The sequence below is a fragment of the Oncorhynchus gorbuscha genome, unplaced genomic scaffold, assembly GCF_021184085.1.
Source record: "Oncorhynchus gorbuscha isolate QuinsamMale2020 ecotype Even-year unplaced genomic scaffold, OgorEven_v1.0 Un_scaffold_816, whole genome shotgun sequence".
Taxonomy (NCBI): Eukaryota; Metazoa; Chordata; class Actinopteri; order Salmoniformes; family Salmonidae; genus Oncorhynchus; species Oncorhynchus gorbuscha.
In genome coordinates, this window is record NW_025745820.1 from 166,370 (window position 1) to 181,824 (window position 15,455).

At 58.3% G+C, this 15,455-nt stretch overlaps 1 pseudogene; it reads right to left on the reverse strand.

The window, feature by feature from the left end:
• Positions 1–14,970: 14,970 nt before the first annotated feature.
• Positions 14,971–15,105, reverse strand: LOC124020434 (annotated as a pseudogene).
• Positions 15,106–15,455: the final 350 nt, after the last annotated feature.

Consider the following 15,455-nt stretch of genomic DNA (forward strand, 5'->3'; position numbering starts at 1 on the left):
ACAGCCAGTAGAGGACTGGCCACCCCTCAGAGCCTGGTTCCTCTCTACCCAGTACAGCCAGAAGAGGACTGGCCACCCCTCAGAGCCTGGTTCCTCTCTACCCAGTACAGCCAGAAGAGGACTGGCCACCCCTCAGAGCCTGGTTCCTCTCTACCCAGTACAGCCAGGAGAGGACTGGCCACCCCTCAGAGCCTGGTTCCTCTCTACCCAGTACAGCCAGGAGAGGACTGGTCACCCCTCAGAGCCTGGTTCCTCTCTACCCAGTACAGCCAGTAGAGGACTGGCCACCCCTCAGAGCCTGGTTCCTCTCTACCCAGTACAGCCAGTAGAGGACTGGTCACCCCTCAGAGCCTGGTTCCTCTCTACCCAGTACAGCCAGTAGAGGACTGGCCACCCCTCAGAGCCTGGTTCCTCTCTACCCAGTACAGCCAGTAGAGGACTGGCCACCCCTCAGAGCCTGGTTCCTCTCTACAGCCAGTACAGCCAGTACAGAGAGGACTGGCCACCCCTCAGAGCCTGGTTCCTCTCTACCCAGTACAGCCAGTAGAGGACTGGTCACCCCTCAGAGCCTGGTTCCTCTCTACCCAGTACAGCCAGGAGAGGACTGGTCACCCCTCAGAGCCTGGTTCCTCTCTACCCAGTACAGCCAGTAGAGGACTGGCCACCCCTCAGAGCCTGGTTCCTCTCTACCCAGTACAGCCAGGAGAGGACTGGCCACCCCTCAGAGCCTGGTTCCTCTCTACCCAGTACAGCCAGAAGAGGACTGGCCACCCCTCAGAGCCTGGTTCCTCTCTACCCAGTACAGCCAGGAGAGGACTGGCCACCCCTCAGAGCCTGGTTCCTCTCTACCCAGTACAGCCAGTAGAGGACTGGCCACCCCTCAGAGCCTGGTTCCTCTCTACCCAGTACAGCCAGGAGAGGACTGGCCACCCCTCAGAGCCTGGTTCCTCTCTACCCAGTACAGCCAGAAGAGGACTGGCCACCCCCCAGAGCCTGGTTCCTCTCTACCCAGTACAGCCAGTAGAGGACTGGCCACCCCTCAGAGCCTGGTTCCTCTCTACCCAGTACAGCCAGGAGAGGACTGGCCACCCCTCAGAGCCTGGTTCCTCTCTACCCAGTACAGCCAGAAGAGGACTGGCCTGGTTCCTCTACCCAGTACAGCCAGTAGAGGACTGGCCACCCCTCAGAGTGGTTCCTCTCTACCCAGTACAGCCAGTAGAGGACTGGCCACCCCTCAGAGCCTGGTTCCTCTCTACCCAGTACAGCCAGGAGAGGACTGGCCACCCCTCAGAGCCTGGTTCCTCTCTACCCAGTACAGCCAGGAGAGGACTGGCCACCCCTCAGAGCCTGGTTCCTCTCTACCCAGTACAGCCAGGAGAGGACTGGCCACCCCTCAGAGCCTGGTTCCTCTCTACCCAGTACAGCCAGTAGAGGACTGGCCACCCCTCAGAGCCTGGTTCCTCTCTACCCAGTACAGCCAGGAGAGGACTGGCCACCCCTCAGAGCCTGGTTCCTCTCTACCCAGTACAGCCAGGAGAGGACTGGCCACCCCTCAGAGCCTGGTTCCTCTCTACCCAGTACAGCCAGGAGAGGACTGGCCACCCCTCAGAGCCTGGTTCCTCTCTACCCAGTACAGCCAGGAGAGGACTGGCCACCCCTCAGAGCCTGGTTCCTCTCTACCCAGTACAGCCAGTACAGAGGACTGGCCACCCCTCAGAGCCTGGTTCCTCTCTACCCAGTACAGCCAGTAGAGGACTGGCCACCCCTCAGAGCCTGGTTCCTCTCTACCCAGTACAGCCAGGAGAGGACTGGCCACCCCTCAGAGCCTGGTTCCTCTCTACCCAGTACAGCCAGGAGAGGACTGGCCACCCCTCAGAGCCTGGTTCCTCTCTACCCAGTACAGCCAGGAGAGGACTGGCCACCCCTCAGAGCCTGGTTCCTCTCTACCCAGTACAGCCAGTAGAGGACTGGCCACCCCTCAGAGCCTGGTTCCTCTCTACCCAGTACAGCCAGGAGAGGACTGGCCACCCCTCAGAGCCTGGTTCCTCTCTACCCAGTACAGCCAGGAGAGGACTGGCCACCCCTCAGAGCCTGGTTCCTCTCTACCCAGTACAGCCAGGAGAGGACTGGCCACCCCTCAGAGCCTGGTTCCTCTCTACCCAGTACAGCCAGGAGAGGACTGGCCACCCCTCAGAGCCTGGTTCCTCTCTACCCAGTACAGCCAGAAGAGGACTGGCCACCCCTCAGAGCCTGGTTCCTCTCTACCCAGTACAGCCAGGAGAGGACTGGCCACCCCTCAGAGCCTGGTTCCTCTCTACCCAGTACAGCCAGGAGAGGACTGGTCACCCCTCAGAGCCTGGTTCCTCTCTACCCAGTACAGCCAGGAGAGGACTGGCCACCCCTCAGAGCCTGGTTCCTCTCTACCCAGTACAGCCAGGAGAGGACTGGCCACCCCTCAGAGCCTGGTTCCTCTCTACCCAGTACAGCCAGAAGAGGACTGGTCACCCCTCAGAGCCTGGTTCCTCTCTACCAAGTACAGCCAGTAGAGGACTGGCCACCCCTCAGAGCCTGGTTCCTCTCTACCCAGTACAGCCAGAAGAGGACTGGCCACCCCTCAGAGCCTGGTTCCTCTCTACCCAGTACAGCCAGTAGAGGACTGGCCACCACTCAGAGCCTGGTTCCTCTCTACCCAGTACAGCCAGAAGAGGACTGGCCACCCCTCAGAGCCTGGTTCCTCTCTACCCAGTACAGCCAGAAGAGGACTGGCCACCACTCAGAGCCTGGTTCCTCTCTACCCAGTACAGCCAGAAGAGGACTGGCCACCACTCAGAGCCTGGTTCCTCTCTACCCAGTACAGCCAGTAGAGGACTGGCCACCCCTCAGAGCCTGGTTCCTCTCTACCCAGTACAGCCAGAAGAGGACTGGCCACCCCTCAGAGCCTGGTTCCTCTCTACCCAGTACAGCCAGTAGAGGACTGGCCACCCCTCAGAGCCTGGTTCCTCTCTACCCAGTACAGCCAGGAGAGGACTGGCCACCCCTCAGAGCCTGGTTCCTCTCTACCCAGTACAGCCAGTAGAGGACTGGCCACCCATCAGAGCCTGGTTCCTCTCTCTACCCAGTACAGCCAGAAGAGGACTGGCCACCCCTCTGAGCCTGGTTCCTCTCTACCCAGTACAGCCAGTAGAGGACTGGCCACCCCTCAGAGCCTGGTTCCTCTCTACCCAGTACAGCCAGGAGAGGACTGGCCACCCCTCAGAGCCTGGTTCCTCTCTACCCAGTACAGCCAGGAGAGGACTGGCCACCACTCAGAGCCTGGTTCCTCTCTACCCAGTACAGCCAGTAGAGGACTGGCCACCACTCAGAGCCTGGTTCCTCTCTACCCAGTACAGCCAGGAGAGGACTGGCCACCACTCAGAGCCTGGTTCCTCTCTACCCAGTACAGCCAGAAGAGGACTGGCCACCCCTCTGAGCCTGGTTCCTCTCTACCCAGTACAGCCAGTAGAGGACTGGCCACCACTCAGAGCCTGGTTCCTCTCTACCCAGTACAGCCAGTAGAGGACTGGCCACCACTCAGAGCCTGGTTCCTCTCTACCCAGTACAGCCAGAAGAGGACTGGCCACCCCTCAGAGCCTGGTTCCTCTCTACCCAGTACAGCCAGTAGAGGACTGGCCACCCCTCTGAGCCTGGTTCCTCTCTACCCAGTACAGCCAGTAGAGGACTGGCCACCCCTCAGAGCCTGGTTCCTCTCTACCCAGTACAGCCAGAAGAGGACTGGTCACCCCTCAGAGCCTGGTTCCTCTCTACCCAGTACAGCCAGAAGAGGACTGGTCACCCCTCAGAGCCTGGTTCCTCTCTACCCAGTACAGCCAGTAGAGGACTGGCCACCCCTCAGAGCCTGGTTCCTCTCTACCCAGTACAGCCAGTAGAGGACTGGTCACCCCTCAGAGCCTGGTTCCTCTCTACCCAGTACAGCCAGGAGAGGACTGGCCACCCCTCAGAGCCTGGTTCCTCTCTACCCAGTACAGCCAGGAGAGGACTGGCCACCCCTCAGAGCCTGGTTCCTCTCTACCCAGTACAGCCAGTAGAGGACTGGTCACCCCTCAGAGCCTGGTTCCTCTCTACCCAGTACAGCCAGGAGAGGACTGGCCACCCCTCAGAGCCTGGTTCCTCTCTACCCAGTACAGCCAGAAGAGGACTGGCCACCACTCAGAGCCTGGTTCCTCTCTACCCAGTACAGCCAGAAGAGGACTGGCCACCCCTCAGAGCCTGGTTCCTCTCTACCCAGTACAGCCAGAAGAGGACTGGCCACCACTCAGAGCCTGGTTCCTCTCTACCCAGTACAGCCAGAAGAGGACTGGCCACCACTCAGAGCCTGGTTCCTCTCTACCCAGTACAGCCAGTAGAGGACTGGCCACCCCTCAGAGCCTGGTTCCTCTCTACCCAGTACAGCCAGAAGAGGACTGGCCACCCCTCAGAGCCTGGTTCCTCTCTACCCAGTACAGCCAGTAGAGGACTGGCCACCCCTCAGAGCCTGGTTCCTCTCTACCCAGTACAGCCAGGAGAGGACTGGCCACCCCTCAGAGCCTGGTTCCTCTCTACCCAGTACAGCCAGTAGAGGACTGGCCACCCATCAGAGCCTGGTTCCTCTCTACCCAGTACAGCCAGAAGAGGACTGGCCACCCCTCTGAGCCTGGTTCCTCTCTACCCAGTACAGCCAGTAGAGGACTGGCCACCCCTCAGAGCCTGGTTCCTCTCTACCCAGTACAGCCAGGAGAGGACTGGCCACCCCTCAGAGCCTGGTTCCTCTCTACCCAGTACAGCCAGGAGAGGACTGGCCACCACTCAGAGCCTGGTTCCTCTCTACCCAGTACAGCCAGTAGAGGACTGGCCACCACTCAGAGCCTGGTTCCTCTCTACCCAGTACAGCCAGGAGAGGACTGGCCACCACTCAGAGCCTGGTTCCTCTCTACCCAGTACAGCCAGAAGAGGACTGGCCACCCCTCTGAGCCTGGTTCCTCTCTACCCAGTACAGCCAGTAGAGGACTGGCCACCACTCAGAGCCTGGTTCCTCTCTACCCAGTACAGCCAGTAGAGGACTGGCCACCACTCAGAGCCTGGTTCCTCTCTACCCAGTACAGCCAGAAGAGGACTGGCCACCCCTCAGAGCCTGGTTCCTCTCTACCCAGTACAGCCAGTAGAGGACTGGCCACCCCTCTGAGCCTGGTTCCTCTCTACCCAGTACAGCCAGTAGAGGACTGGCCACCCCTCAGAGCCTGGTTCCTCTCTACCCAGTACAGCCAGAAGAGGACTGGTCACCCCTCAGAGCCTGGTTCCTCTCTACCCAGTACAGCCAGAAGAGGACTGGTCACCCCTCAGAGCCTGGTTCCTCTCTACCCAGTACAGCCAGTAGAGGACTGGCCACCCCTCAGAGCCTGGTTCCTCTCTACCCAGTACAGCCAGTAGAGGACTGGTCACCCCTCAGAGCCTGGTTCCTCTCTACCCAGTACAGCCAGGAGAGGACTGGCCACCCCTCAGAGCCTGGTTCCTCTCTACCCAGTACAGCCAGGAGAGGACTGGCCACCCCTCAGAGCCTGGTTCCTCTCTACCCAGTACAGCCAGTAGAGGACTGGTCACCCCTCAGAGCCTGGTTCCTCTCTACCCAGTACAGCCAGGAGAGGACTGGCCACCCCTCAGAGCCTGGTTCCTCTCTACCCAGTACAGCCAGAAGAGGACTGGCCACCACTCAGAGCCTGGTTCCTCTCTACCCAGTACAGACAGAAGAGGACTGGCCACCCCTCAGAGCCTGGTTCCTCTCTACCCAGTACAGCCAGAAGAGGACTGGCCACCCCTCAGAGCCTGGTTCCTCTCTACCCAGTACAGACAGAAGAGGACTGGCCACCCCTCTGAGCCTGGTTCCTCTCTACCCAGTACAGCCAGTAGAGGACTGGTCACCCCTCAGAGCCTGGTTCCTCTCTACCCAGTACAGCCAGTAGAGGACTGCTCACCCCTCAGAGCCTGGTTCCTCTCTACCCAGTACAGCCAGTAGAGGACTGGCCACCCCTCAGAGCCTGGTTCCTCTCTACCCAGTACAGCCAGTAGAGGACTGGTCACCCCTCAGAGCCTGGTTCCTCTCTACCCAGTACAGCCAGTAGAGGACTGGCCACCCCTCAGAGCCTGGTTCCTCTCTACCCAGTACAGCCAGGAGAGGACTGCTCACCCCTCAGAGCCTGGTTCCTCTCTACCCAGTACAGCCAGGAGAGGACTGGCCACCCCTCAGAGACTGGTTCCTCTCTACCCAGTACAGCCAGGAGAGGACTGGCCACCCCTCAGAGCCTGGTTCCTCTCTACCCAGTACAGCCAGGAGAGGACTGGCCACCCCTCAGAGCCTGGTTCCTCTCTACCCAGTACAGCCAGAAGAGGACTGGCCACCCATCAGAGCCTGGTTCCTCTCTACCCAGTACAGCCAGAAGAGGACTGGTCACCTCTTAGAGCCTGGTTCCTCTCTACCCAGTACAGCCAGTAGAGGACTGGACACCCCTCAGAGCCTGGTTCCTCTCTACCCAGTACAGCCAGTAGAGGACTGGCCACCCATCAGAGCCTGGTTCCTCTCTACCCAGTACAGCCAGTAGAGGACTGGCCACCCCTCAGAGCCTGGTTCCTCTCTACCCAGTACAGCCAGTAGAGGACTGGCCACCCCTCAGAGCCTGGTTCCTCTCTACCCAGTACAGCCAGTAGAGGACTGGCCACCCCCCCAGAGCCTGGTTCCTCTCTACCCAGTACAGCCAGTAGAGGACTGGCCACCCCTCAGAGCCTGGTTCCTCTCTACCCAGTACAGCCAGTAGAGGACTGGCCACCACTCAGAGCCTGGTTCCTCTCTACCCAGTACAGCCAGTAGAGGACTGGCCACCCCTCAGAGCCTGGTTCCTCTCTACCCAGTACAGCCAGGAGAGGACTGGCCACCCCTCAGAGCCTGGTTCCTCTCTACCCAGTACAGCCAGGAGAGGACTGGCCACCCCTCAGAGCCTGGTTCCTCTCTACCCAGTACAGCCAGGAGAGGACTGGCCACCCCTCAGAGCCTGGTTCCTCTCTACCCAGTACAGCCAGTAGAGGACTGGCCACCCCTCAGAGCCTGGTTCCTCTCTACCCAGTACAGCCAGGAGAGGACTGGCCACCCCTCAGAGCCTGGTTCCTCTCTACCCAGTACAGCCAGGAGAGGACTGGCCACCCCTCAGAGCCTGGTTCCTCTCTACCCAGTACAGCCAGGAGAGGACTGGCCACCCCTCAGAGCCTGGTTCCTCTCTACCCAGTACAGCCAGGAGAGGACTGGCCACCCCTCAGAGCCTGGTTCCTCTCTACCCAGTACAGCCAGAAGAGGACTGGCCACCCCTCAGAGCCTGGTTCCTCTCTACCCAGTACAGCCAGGAGAGGACTGGCCACCCCTCAGAGCCTGGTTCCTCTCTACCCAGTACAGCCAGGAGAGGACTGGTCACCCCTCAGAGCCTGGTTCCTCTCTACCCAGTACAGCCAGGAGAGGACTGGCCACCCCTCAGAGCCTGGTTCCTCTCTACCCAGTACAGCCAGGAGAGGACTGGCCACCCCTCAGAGCCTGGTTCCTCTCTACCCAGTACAGCCAGAAGAGGACTGGTCACCCCTCAGAGCCTGGTTCCTCTCTACCAAGTACAGCCAGTAGAGGACTGGCCACCCCTCAGAGCCTGGTTCCTCTCTACCCAGTACAGCCAGAAGAGGACTGGCCACCCCTCAGAGCCTGGTTCCTCTCTACCCAGTACAGCCAGTAGAGGACTGGCCACCACTCAGAGCCTGGTTCCTCTCTACCCAGTACAGCCAGAAGAGGACTGGCCACCCCTCAGAGCCTGGTTCCTCTCTACCCAGTACAGCCAGAAGAGGACTGGCCACCACTCAGAGCCTGGTTCCTCTCTACCCAGTACAGCCAGAAGAGGACTGGCCACCACTCAGAGCCTGGTTCCTCTCTACCCAGTACAGCCAGTAGAGGACTGGCCACCCCTCAGAGCCTGGTTCCTCTCTACCCAGTACAGCCAGAAGAGGACTGGCCACCCCTCAGAGCCTGGTTCCTCTCTACCCAGTACAGCCAGTAGAGGACTGGCCACCCCTCAGAGCCTGGTTCCTCTCTACCCAGTACAGCCAGGAGAGGACTGGCCACCCCTCAGAGCCTGGTTCCTCTCTACCCAGTACAGCCAGTAGAGGACTGGCCACCCATCAGAGCCTGGTTCCTCTCTACCCAGTACAGCCAGAAGAGGACTGGCCACCCCTCTGAGCCTGGTTCCTCTCTACCCAGTACAGCCAGTAGAGGACTGGCCACCCCTCAGAGCCTGGTTCCTCTCTACCCAGTACAGCCAGGAGAGGACTGGCCACCCCTCAGAGCCTGGTTCCTCTCTACCCAGTACAGCCAGGAGAGGACTGGCCACCACTCAGAGCCTGGTTCCTCTCTACCCAGTACAGCCAGTAGAGGACTGGCCACCACTCAGAGCCTGGTTCCTCTCTACCCAGTACAGCCAGGAGAGGACTGGCCACCACTCAGAGCCTGGTTCCTCTCTACCCAGTACAGCCAGAAGAGGACTGGCCACCCCTCTGAGCCTGGTTCCTCTCTACCCAGTACAGCCAGTAGAGGACTGGCCACCACTCAGAGCCTGGTTCCTCTCTACCCAGTACAGCCAGTAGAGGACTGGCCACCACTCAGAGCCTGGTTCCTCTCTACCCAGTACAGCCAGAAGAGGACTGGCCACCCCTCAGAGCCTGGTTCCTCTCTACCCAGTACAGCCAGTAGAGGACTGGCCACCCCTCTGAGCCTGGTTCCTCTCTACCCAGTACAGCCAGTAGAGGACTGGCCACCCCTCAGAGCCTGGTTCCTCTCTACCCAGTACAGCCAGAAGAGGACTGGTCACCCCTCAGAGCCTGGTTCCTCTCTACCCAGTACAGCCAGAAGAGGACTGGTCACCCCTCAGAGCCTGGTTCCTCTCTACCCAGTACAGCCAGTAGAGGACTGGCCACCCCTCAGAGCCTGGTTCCTCTCTACCCAGTACAGCCAGTAGAGGACTGGTCACCCCTCAGAGCCTGGTTCCTCTCTACCCAGTACAGCCAGGAGAGGACTGGCCACCCCTCAGAGCCTGGTTCCTCTCTACCCAGTACAGCCAGGAGAGGACTGGCCACCCCTCAGAGCCTGGTTCCTCTCTACCCAGTACAGCCAGTAGAGGACTGGTCACCCCTCAGAGCCTGGTTCCTCTCTACCCAGTACAGCCAGGAGAGGACTGGCCACCCCTCAGAGCCTGGTTCCTCTCTACCCAGTACAGCCAGAAGAGGACTGGCCACCACTCAGAGCCTGGTTCCTCTCTACCCAGTACAGCCAGAAGAGGACTGGCCACCCCTCAGAGCCTGGTTCCTCTCTACCCAGTACAGCCAGAAGAGGACTGGCCACCACTCAGAGCCTGGTTCCTCTCTACCCAGTACAGCCAGAAGAGGACTGGCCACCACTCAGAGCCTGGTTCCTCTCTACCCAGTACAGCCAGTAGAGGACTGGCCACCCCTCAGAGCCTGGTTCCTCTCTACCCAGTACAGCCAGAAGAGGACTGGCCACCCCTCAGAGCCTGGTTCCTCTCTACCCAGTACAGCCAGTAGAGGACTGGCCACCCCTCAGAGCCTGGTTCCTCTCTACCCAGTACAGCCAGGAGAGGACTGGCCACCCCTCAGAGCCTGGTTCCTCTCTACCCAGTACAGCCAGTAGAGGACTGGCCACCCATCAGAGCCTGGTTCCTCTCTACCCAGTACAGCCAGAAGAGGACTGGCCACCCCTCTGAGCCTGGTTCCTCTCTACCCAGTACAGCCAGTAGAGGACTGGCCACCCCTCAGAGCCTGGTTCCTCTCTACCCAGTACAGCCAGGAGAGGACTGGCCACCCCTCAGAGCCTGGTTCCTCTCTACCCAGTACAGCCAGGAGAGGACTGGCCACCACTCAGAGCCTGGTTCCTCTCTACCCAGTACAGCCAGTAGAGGACTGGCCACCACTCAGAGCCTGGTTCCTCTCTACCCAGTACAGCCAGGAGAGGACTGGCCACCACTCAGAGCCTGGTTCCTCTCTACCCAGTACAGCCAGAAGAGGACTGGCCACCCCTCTGAGCCTGGTTCCTCTCTACCCAGTACAGCCAGTAGAGGACTGGCCACCACTCAGAGCCTGGTTCCTCTCTACCCAGTACAGCCAGTAGAGGACTGGCCACCACTCAGAGCCTGGTTCCTCTCTACCCAGTACAGCCAGAAGAGGACTGGCCACCCCTCAGAGCCTGGTTCCTCTCTACCCAGTACAGCCAGTAGAGGACTGGCCACCCCTCTGAGCCTGGTTCCTCTCTACCCAGTACAGCCAGTAGAGGACTGGCCACCCCTCAGAGCCTGGTTCCTCTCTACCCAGTACAGCCAGAAGAGGACTGGTCACCCCTCAGAGCCTGGTTCCTCTCTACCCAGTACAGCCAGAAGAGGACTGGTCACCCCTCAGAGCCTGGTTCCTCTCTACCCAGTACAGCCAGTAGAGGACTGGCCACCCCTCAGAGCCTGGTTCCTCTCTACCCAGTACAGCCAGTAGAGGACTGGTCACCCCTCAGAGCCTGGTTCCTCTCTACCCAGTACAGCCAGGAGAGGACTGGCCACCCCTCAGAGCCTGGTTCCTCTCTACCCAGTACAGCCAGGAGAGGACTGGCCACCCCTCAGAGCCTGGTTCCTCTCTACCCAGTACAGCCAGTAGAGGACTGGTCACCCCTCAGAGCCTGGTTCCTCTCTACCCAGTACAGCCAGGAGAGGACTGGCCACCCCTCAGAGCCTGGTTCCTCTCTACCCAGTACAGCCAGAAGAGGACTGGCCACCACTCAGAGCCTGGTTCCTCTCTACCCAGTACAGACAGAAGAGGACTGGCCACCCCTCAGAGCCTGGTTCCTCTCTACCCAGTACAGCCAGAAGAGGACTGGCCACCCCTCAGAGCCTGGTTCCTCTCTACCCAGTACAGACAGAAGAGGACTGGCCACCCCTCTGAGCCTGGTTCCTCTCTACCCAGTACAGCCAGTAGAGGACTGGTCACCCCTCAGAGCCTGGTTCCTCTCTACCCAGTACAGCCAGTAGAGGACTGCTCACCCCTCAGAGCCTGGTTCCTCTCTACCCAGTACAGCCAGTAGAGGACTGGCCACCCCTCAGAGCCTGGTTCCTCTCTACCCAGTACAGCCAGTAGAGGACTGGTCACCCCTCAGAGCCTGGTTCCTCTCTACCCAGTACAGCCAGTAGAGGACTGGCCACCCCTCAGAGCCTGGTTCCTCTCTACCCAGTACAGCCAGGAGAGGACTGCTCACCCCTCAGAGCCTGGTTCCTCTCTACCCAGTACAGCCAGGAGAGGACTGGCCACCCCTCAGAGCCTGGTTCCTCTCTACCCAGTACAGCCAGGAGAGGACTGGCCACCCCTCAGAGCCTGGTTCCTCTCTACCCAGTACAGCCAGGAGAGGACTGGCCACCCCTCAGAGCCTGGTTCCTCTCTACCCAGTACAGCCAGAAGAGGACTGGCCACCCATCAGAGCCTGGTTCCTCTCTACCCAGTACAGCCAGAAGAGGACTGGTCACCTCTTAGAGCCTGGTTCCTCTCTACCCAGTACAGCCAGTAGAGGACTGGACACCCCTCAGAGCCTGGTTCCTCTCTACCCAGTACAGCCAGTAGAGGACTGGCCACCCATCAGAGCCTGGTTCCTCTCTACCCAGTACAGCCAGTAGAGGACTGGCCACCCCTCAGAGCCTGGTTCCTCTCTACCCAGTACAGCCAGTAGAGGACTGGCCACCCCTCAGAGCCTGGTTCCTCTCTACCCAGTACAGCCAGTAGAGGACTGGCCACCCCCCCAGAGCCTGGTTCCTCTCTACCCAGTACAGCCAGTAGAGGACTGGCCACCCCTCAGAGCCTGGTTCCTCTCTACCCAGTACAGCCAGTAGAGGACTGGCCACCACTCAGAGCCTGGTTCCTCTCTACCCAGTACAGCCAGGAGAGGACTGGCCACCCCTCAGAGCCTGGTTCCTCTCTACCCAGTACAGCCAGTAGAGGACTGGCCACCCCTCAGAGCCTGGTTCCTCTCTACCCAGTACAGCCAGTAGAGGACTGGCCACCCCTCAGAGCCTGGTTCCTCTCTACCCAGTACAGCCAGAAGAGGACTGGCCACCCCTCAGAGCCTGGTTCCTCTCTACCCAGTACAGCCAGGAGAGGACTGGCCACCCCTCAGAGCCTGGTTCCTCTCTACCCAGTACAGCCAGAAGAGGACTGGCCACCCCTCAGAGCCTGGTTCCTCTCCAGGTTTCTTCCAAGGTTCCTGCTTTTCTTAACCACTGTGGCTCTACAACGGCATTGCTCTCTGGGGTTTAAGGCTTTTGGTTTCTGTACTTTGTGACAACAGCTGTTGTAAAGAAGGGCTCTATAAATACATTTGATTGATGGATGGATGGTTGCAGCTGGCAGGCTGTCTGCTGTATAGTTAAACCTACCGCAGTTTGGAGAAACACCTGTATGTGTCTGCTGTATAGGTAAACCTACCGCAGTTTGGAGAAACACCTGTATGTCTGCTGTATAGTTAAACCTACCACAGTTTGGAGAACGTGGTTAACGCCTGTATGTCTGCTGTATAGTTAAACCTACCACAGTTTGGAGAAAGTGGTTAACGCCTGTATGTCTGCTGTATAGGTAAACCTACCGCAGTTTGGAGAACGTGGTTAACACCTGTATGTCTGCTAAATGTTTGCATAATAGGAACCTACGGTATAACAGGCTCCAGACTCACCACATGCTCTCCCAGCACAACCTACCACTACTTCTATACGTTACAATCTGTTTAGATCGTCCCATCAATTGGTAATCTGCTTAAAAATACATAGTACATAATAATTAAGGTTAAGTGCCTTGCTCAAGGGCACATAGATATTTTCTATTTGTCTGCTAGGCTATTCCAAGCATCTGCCTCTAACCCTAGGAAGCTCTTTGCCACCTTCTCCTCCCTCCTGAATCCTCCTCCCCCTCCCCCCTCCTCCCTCTCTGCAGATGACTTCGTCAACCATTTTGAAAAGAAGGTCGACGACATCCGATCCTCGTTTGCTAAGTCAAACGACACCGCTGGTTCTGCTCACACTGCCCTCCCTACCCTGTGCTCTGACCTCTTTCTCCCCTCTCTCTCCAGATGAAATCTCGCGTCTTGTGACGGCCGGCCGCCCAACAACCTGCCCGCTTGACCCTATCCCCTCCTCTCTTCTCCAGACCATTTCCGGAGACCTTCTCCCTTACCTCACCTCGCTCATCAACTCATCCCTGACCGCTGGCTACGTCCCTTCCGTCTTCAAGAGAGCGAGAGTTGCACCCCTTCTGAAAAAACCTACACTCGATCCCTCCGATGTCAACAACTACAGACCAGTATCCCTTCTTTCTTTTCTCTCCAAAACTCTTGAACGTGCCGTCCTTGGCCAGCTCTCCCGCTATCTCTCTCTGAATGACCTTCTTGATCCAAATCAGTCAGGTTTCAAGACTAGTCATTCAACTGAGACTGATCTCCTCTGTATCACGGAGGCGCTCCGCACTGCTAAAGCTAACTCTCTCTCCTCTGCTCTCATCCTTCTAGATCTATCGGCTGCCTTCGATACTGTGAACCATCAGATCCTCCTCTCCACCCTCTCCGAGTTGGGCATCTCCGGCGCGGCCCACGCTTGGATTGCGTCCTACCTGACAGGTCGCTCCTACCAGGTGGCGTGGCGAGAATCTGTCTCCTCACCACGCGCTCTCACCACTGGTGTCCCCCAGGGCTCTGTTCTAGGCCCTCTCCTATTCTCGCTATACACCAAGTCACTTGGCTCTGTCATAACCTCACATGGTCTCTCCTATCATTGCTATGCAGACGACACACAATTAATCTTCTCCTTTCCCCTTCTGATGACCAGGTGGCGAATCGCATCTCTGCATGTCTGGCAGACATATCAGTGTGGATGACGGATCACCACCTCAAGCTGAACCTCGGCAAGACGGAGCTGCTCTTCCTCCCGGGGAAGGACTGCCCGTTCCATGATCTCGCCATCACGGTTGACAACTCCATTGTGTCCTCCTCCCAGAGCGCTAAGAACCTTGGCGTGATCCTGGACAACACCCTGTCGTTCTCAACTAACATCAAGGCGGTGGCCCGTTCCTGTAGGTTCATGCTCTACAACATCCACAGAGTACGACCCTGCCTCACACAGGAAGCGGCGCAGGTCCTAATCCAGGCACTTGTCATCTCCCGTCTGGATTACTGCAACTCGCTGTTGGCTGGGCTCCCTGCCTGTGCCATTAAACCCCTACAACTCATCCAGAACGCCGCAGCCCGTCTGGTGTTCAACCTTCCCAAGTTCTCTCACGTCACCCCGCTCCTCCGCTCTCTCCACTGGCTTCCAGTTGAAGCTCGCATCCGCTACAAGACCATGGTGCTTGCCTACGGAGCTGTGAGGGGAACGGCACCTCAGTACCTCCAGGCTCTGATCAGGCCCTACACCCAAACAAGGGCACTGCGTTCATCCACCTCTGGCCTGCTCGCCTCCCTACCACTGAGGAAGTACAGTTCCCGCTCAGCCCAGTCAAAACTGTTCGCTGCTCTGGCCCCCCAATGGTGGAACAAACTCCCTCACGATGCCAGGACAGCGGAGTCAATCACCACCTTCCGGAATCACCTGAAACCCCACCTCTTTAATACCTAGGATAGGATAAAGTAATCCTTCTCACCCCCCCCCCCTTAAAAGATTTAGATGCACTATTGTAAAGTGGCTGTTCCACTGGATGTCATAAGGTGAATGCACCAATTTGTAAGTGGCTCTAGATAAGAGCGTCTGCTAAATGACTTAAATGTTAATGTTTAAATGTTAAATGCTATTGGAACTAGCAACGTTTCACTGCTGGCCCGATACTCTAACGTCTAGCTAGGCTACCTACCACCCTTCACCACAAATGATGCGGTCTAGATTCCCACATTTGGGGAATTCGAGTGTGATGGCCGAGCCTCACCCTGGCTGAATCTTCTAGGTGACCAAGGTGTCTCCCCTCCCAGGTAAGTCATTTTTTAAATTACATTTTTATTGAACTAGGCAAGTCAGTTAAGAACAAATTCTTGTTCGCAGTGACGGCCTTCCCTTGGCCAAACCCAAACCCGGATGATGCTGGGCCAATAGTGCACCGCCGTATGGAACTCCCAATCAGGGCCGGTTGTGATACAGCCTGGAATTGAACCGGGGTTTGTAGTGAGATACAGTACCTTAGACTGCTGCGCCACTCGGGAGCCCAGTAACCAGTGTTTGTTTGTTATGTCCAGCCTGTAGCTCATCAACAAGCCAGACTTGTTAACTCCTGGAACGAGCTCCATGACGGAGCCTGGGTGGAAATCAGAGGCTGATTGTATTATCGGCTAA